Below are 6,721 nucleotides of genomic sequence, written 5' to 3' on the forward strand. Positions count from 1 at the left end.
AACATTTTAGTAGTTAAGTAGAGGTTCATCACATTTTCCACACTACTTTCTGAGGACTTTTGGAATTTGTCAGAAGTCCATCAGCTTCCGCTCTCCTTACATAGTTTAAAAGAATGAGATATTTGAATTTAATAAATAATTTAATACAACATTGTTTTTTACAAAACATAAGTATTGATATTCCTAAAAGAAAAAAAAAATCAGATTGTCACTTATTAATTGCTCTGAGAACACCAAAAAAAGGTTTTTATTCAAAAGCAATATATGTATTTTGAGCAAAAATTAGAATTGTCAAGAAATACATTTATTGAGAAAATTTCACTAAGGTCTCAGCCTTATTGCTGTGGTAATGATTTTTCAGTCTGTTGAAACTGAAATGTGCTACTCATATGCTGCCCTGTGAAGAAGAGCTAGTTGAGCATTGCTTGTTGGGTGGGCTTTGAAAACCTTGTCCACGGTAGCAATTTCAAACCATGCAGAAAGGTTGCAGTTAGAAAATATTTTCATTCACATGATGTGATTTTTGTACACCATGAATTCTTGTGTAGAAATGTTGGAACATCCCCAGCAGAGCTCTTTTTTGCCTACATTACATGAGTGCATGTTGTCCATGTGTGGTGTATCACCTTTTTTTCATAAATTGGTCTGCAGATGCAGAGCAGATTCCTGGCTGCTGTGAACTATTCCTGTTCATCTTCTTTGGGGCAGATCCTTTACTTTGGTAAGGATCCTCCTGACGGTGTTCCAGTTTCCCTTGAAGGGGATTGGTTTCTAGTTATACATCTTTTTCAGGCTTGTGTATTTTCAGGGGACTGGAAAAAAGAGCCACATAGTTCAGATAAATTTGCTGCATAGCAAAACCTCATTAATTTAGTGGCTTGCATTGCAGGGAAGTGAGGATCATGTGTGGGACCTCACAGCTACAAAGCAAATAATAGATTCTTTAATATCGTTGTGTTTCTGGAAAAACTTCCCCTTGATTAGAAATGAGTTTTCTTTTTGAGGCTTTTTCAGGGCAGCACTATAAGTTAGAACACCTGATATTTGCTTTTTAAAAATTTTTAAAGATCAATGGAGATCTCTTATTTAAGAAGTCTTTTAAGCCATATAGATTTTCAGATAGAAATTGAAAGGAAAATGCCTGTTGTTTGTCTTCCCTGGGCCTCAGGCAATAGGATGTAAATATGGGTAGTGAATACTGTGTGAGATCAAACTGGCGTTTTTTCTGAAGGTGAGAATCCAAGACAATATATACAATTAAAGCCAGCAGCCTTGCCTACCAAAAGGAGTCCATGCCTTCTGGCATTCTCCACTGAATACCTCCTCTGTTCCTCTCCCATGTATATGCATCTCACAGTTTCTCAAAAAAAAAAAAAAAAAAAGCATAGTAGAACCAGCCAGCGCCAGTTTGTTTTCCATGTTTTCTTTTCTCTGTAAGGGATTAGTTGTAGTAACAGATTTCATGTGCCAGAAAGTGGGTGAACATTAACTATTTTGTCATGCACTGATCCTTCCCACAGCCCTGCAAAATTTGAAATGCAGGAATGGTTATTCATTAACATTTCTTTGTGTCTACAGGAAGTACATTTACTATGTAAACATGTTTTATATAGAACATACAGCTGTTTTGAACGAGCACTCAATGAAACATAAGAGTACAGTGCCTACACTGCCACTTCAGAAACTCTGAGATACCACAGCATTGTGTTTTGGAAGAGTGAACACACAAAGACTTTGTGGAAGTTTCTTTAAAAAATCAAAAATCTGTGATTTGCTTGATCGTTTTTGTGTCTAAAATGTATCTGCACACTGAACTACTAATGTGCAAGTTTTAGAAGGGCGGAGGGAGGAATGTGTTTCTTTGTGCTCATTTTAGTAGAGATCCCATTAAGGAAAGAATAGTCAAGCACCATCAGATAGTCTATTTTTCATAGACCGTGGAGAATATTGCCACCAGCAAAAAACCAAACTTATGGCATGCAGAAAATGTGCCTAGAATATCTAGAAGAATCACAGGCTGTTTGTTCTGAGAATTTGAGTTGTAAATCTGTGAGGAACTTCACTAGTAAAGATATGGCCTTGGGTAATAGGTGAAATTGTCCCAGATGCACCTCTCTGCAAGCAACTCCACTGGCTGAACTTCACTTTAAGAGCATTTTATGGAATTGGGGTGTTTTCTGAAATGGTGAGGAATGGTTCTGTTTCCCAAGCAGTCAGTGTTTTGGCTGTGCTGCCGCCTCTAGGTGGCTGAAGCTGTTTGGCCCCTTCAGAGCTGCAGGATGGTGCATGGACCCAGGTACTTCTCAAGCTGTACATTGTATCCACACATTTTATTTTAACAATTCCAGGGACGGTGAATCTTTCACTTCCTTGGACAGCCTGTTACAATGCCTGACCACCGTTTTGGTGAACAAATCTTTCCTGATATCCAGCCTAAACATTCCCTGGAGCATCTTCAGGCCAATTTCTTCTTGTCTAATTGCTTGTTACTTGGGAGAGAAGATCAAGTCCCATCTGCTTACAATCTCCTTTCAGGTAGTTGCAGAGAGCAATAAGGTTCCTTCTAATCCTTGCTCAGAAAAGCCCAAGATGGAAGAATGGAGTCCCGGTTGTCTAGTCAGTCCTGCATGCACCTTTTATTAAATGTTAAGGAAGGGGAGGGTTTCTAGTCATATCAATGGGAAAATACTGCCCTTAAACTGGCAGGATAGTACAGTGAAAGGAGATGACAATTGGATGAGCTCATAAATTTTGAACTAATGGCATCTGTGCAAAAGCAGAAGGTTAATTCTTAGCAGTTGATAAAAAAGAAGTGTAAAAAAAAAAAATAAAGGCAAAAAGGTGCAGTTGACCCTCCAGGATATAATGCACTTGTGTCAACATGGACTCTGCCCAAACATTGTTCAGCCAGGGAAGCAGCTGGATGCCCTGCCCTCTGGTTTATATAGCGCCAAAGGGAAGGGGTAGGGAGAGATGATGTGAGGGAAGAGGGAGGAGAAAAAGAGGCAGGAGGGAAGATAAAGCAAACCCAGCTCACATCTTCAGCACCATGCTCTGAACTGAAAATGTTCTCCAGCTGACCCTCCCAGCACTCATTTCTTGATATTTAGGAACCTGCATCAGCAGAGAGTCTGCCTCAAGTCACAGATGCTGTCACAAGCTGCTTCCTTTACAAATATTTTTCTCTGGGAGGGTAGGCAGTGATGGAGAAAGGAGCAGGGGAGAGAGTAATGACTATTCCTGTCTGGCCTCTAATATTCAAAGTCTAATTTATAGTATTCCATGTAGCATGATGGTGTCATTTTAATGGTGTATTAACGCTGAAGTCGGGAATATTTATTTGGTAGAAAATGCATCCAATACTAAATATACCTCTGGGGACATGGCTGTGGGATGATTACAGAACTGATGCCCATCAAATTGATAGCATTTCTCTGTCCTCCTGAGTCTTCTGCTGTAAAAGTGGGGCAGGGTGTTTTCTGGTTAAGAATAATGGTCTCAGTGCTACCCTTGGGGGCAGATGTGTCCCAGCACCTGCGCTCTGGATCCAGGATACAGAGCTTCTACACAATTATCTTCCAGTTTGCTGTTAATTTCTATTCAAATTAATCAGTAGTTACTTGACATGAGGAATCACATTGTGAGCTTTAAAGCTTTATCACACACCATTGTTGTTTATTTATTTATAGTCTATTATTCATCCCAGAAATAGTGAACAATTTAACCTGATTTGTAACATTTCTTTTTTTTTTTTTTTTTTTTTTGCTTTAGTCTCCCATGTGATTTGCATACATATAATGAAGCAGGGTGGGGGGAGAAGGGAGGTTACTGTGGGGCTAGAATTTTTTTTTGTTCATTATCTATACCAGCTAACATGAGATAGTGCCCAACAGAGTTTCTTAGCATCCCTTACTTTTAAACAGGTGAACATACTGAAGCAAGACAGACATTGATCTCAGGAAAGACCAACCACATATGCAAATACTTGTACTTGATTCATGGAGTTTAATTTAACATGAACTGTGTCAAACCTGTGTTGTGGATATTTCGAGAGTTTGTTTTCATTAACATTCAAGCAAGGTGCTGTCCTGTCTGTGGGAAAGACAGGATGTGTGGTGGAGGGAGCCCAGCATCTGCAGCCTGGTGATCTATAGCTGTGGCTTCTGCAGGCTCAGAGCAAAAAGGGTGTGAGCGTGAGTGCCCCGGCCGTGTACGTCGGTGGGTGGGTGACAGTGGGGATTCTCTTGCCAGCAGCTTTGCTGGATGGCAGGGATTGCAGCTGTTAACAATCAAAAGGAAGCTTTTGTTTCCTTTTGACTTTTACAAACTGGCCTAATATAAGTTCTATTTATTCAGGTGTTTTTATACAAATTTTCCAAAGATATTGAGTTTGACCTTTGTGTATGTAGTTTCCCCTCCAATTAGTGAAAACCATTTAGAAATGTCAAGGATGGGACTAGAAGGGACCTCTTAGGTGCTGTGTGCTGCTGGTTCAGTCAACCAGATTGCACATGATCTTTTTCAGCTCTGTCAAATACCAGAAATAACCTGTCTCTCCTACTCATCTGTTTGCTGTACTGCTGTACCAGAACCTTGTCCATGTTGCTTAGAAACCCTCTTCTAGTATCCAAGTTTCTTTTCACAGCCCATTCATATCAATTTGTTCTTGTGCCAATATTGTTCCATAGTTGGGTGGCTTTGCTCTCTGTCTAATGTTTGCATATCACTTCAATGTATTTATAATAAGGAACCATATCCTTTCTCAGACTCCTTTTTTTTTATGTTAAACAAGCACAGCTTTTTTAGTGTCCACTCATAAAATAGGTTTGTTATTTCATGAATAGGCCCTGTAACATTTCCCTGCACCTGCTCTTGTTTTAGTTCCTCATCTCTAGGACAAGACTTGCCTAGGATTGAGGTCAGATTAACTGAAATAATTCCCACTTTGGTGGCACACACTCTCAATTCTAACATGACTTTTTCAGATCCCAATCCCCATTTCTAGTATTTATGTGATCTTTGCTTAACTCAGTATAATTTTCGAGGTGATCATTCATCCACCTGGGTTTTATGCCACCCTCATAGAGTTGTCCCTTTGGCCAGAGGTTTGACATTTCATGTCTATCTTATCTTGAAAGACATTACAGGTTTCATGTGAAATCCCAGTTAATGAGATTTTTAACCCAGTTCACTAGACTACCACAATGCAATGAAACTCTCAAGTTCCATCAGATTCCCAAATTTAATTCCTATTGCTTTATTCCATAAGCAGAAGCACAAAATGAAGAATTTGTGTTGTTTCTGTAAATGCCTGTAGATTGTTTTTGATCTCAGCCTGGCACCCTTGTTGTGGGTGATGTGAATGGGTGATGGAGCCTCTGTGCTGCTGCCAAGGGCCAGTTTCCTAGGATGGGCAGGTGTTCCCACCTGAGACAGGACGTGCTGATGCGAAGACAAGAGCTCACTCCAGGAGAGATGGACACCCACCCCAGGCTCCATCCCACTGCTGCAGCGGCGTGTTTGAACAAGAAGAAAGAACGCAGTTGGCAATGGAATGAGTAAAGTTTTACAAGGAGAGCAGGTGTGCCTGTTTGAAAGATAAACTCTTCCCCCATGTGACGATAAGATAAATGATCTGAACTTGTGATTTAGTTAATGTTTCTGTCTTTAGCCTGCTGTGTACACAGCACCCTGCTGGATAAGCTGCCCAGAACTGCATGCCTCTGTATGCACAGAGCTATAATAGCCAGCAATATCATTCTCTCACCCTGTGTCCTTAACTAAACAGCCTTTAATCATTATACATAGTTATTATATGTTCCTTATTATACAATGCAGCAGCTACCTTGCATTAAAAAAAGCCAGTGCCTACATTAAATATCATCATTGGCTGTGTCCTGAGGATCTTGTTTCACTGCTATTTCAGGCTGTCACGGTTCTCCGGAGCAGTATTTAAACTATGTCTGAATTTAGGCAAATGCTTTTTGTTCATGTGCCTTGAGAATTAGAGTTAATCCATCTTTCTCACCAAGGGAAAATTCCTCCAGAGGCATCTTGCTCTTGTTTCACTGCTTATTGATTATCACTCCCAGTTTGCACGTTACTGGCTGTGGTGTTCCAGCTGCATTTGAATGAGCAAAAGAAAAGCCAGCTGGTGCTCTGTTGTTCTGATTTTTATATCAGCATTTTGGTTTCAAAGACATTTATCTAATCTTATTAACTGGCTTTAGCAAGAGGATTTCCTCACAGACTTAACTGGGAGAAAACAAATAGACAGCAAGGAGGGGGTGGTGGAGGATGTCTTCTGTTATTCTGCACAGAAGCACATTCTTACCTACCGCGAAAAAAAATAAATCAGGTTTGCCATTGACTCAGATGACATGTTCTGACCAAGGCAAAGCTCTTCATTTTCCCCTGTGTGAATGGCCTGTAAGAAGACAAGGCGGTGGGCATTTTCTTTCCATGCAAGTGCAGAGAGCAGGCCAGAAGGCACAACCTGCTCCAGGAAAAAAGGCAGGCAATGAGCCCATGCTCCCACTCAGAGGAATGAGGCCTGGGGACGGGGGACTGTGGCCATGTCCCCAACATCTCTCTGTTATCCCTTTGGGGTGAAAGATCACTTGTTTTGTATGGAGCTTTCTTGCATGCAAAGCATGACTAAAAACCATGTGTGCAGAGTGCAAAAATGGAATAGATTTGGGAAAATCAGTTCTAATGGTGC

This window comes from Ammospiza nelsoni, chromosome 3, assembly GCF_027579445.1.
Source record: "Ammospiza nelsoni isolate bAmmNel1 chromosome 3, bAmmNel1.pri, whole genome shotgun sequence".
NCBI classification, from domain to species: Eukaryota; Metazoa; Chordata; class Aves; order Passeriformes; family Passerellidae; genus Ammospiza; species Ammospiza nelsoni.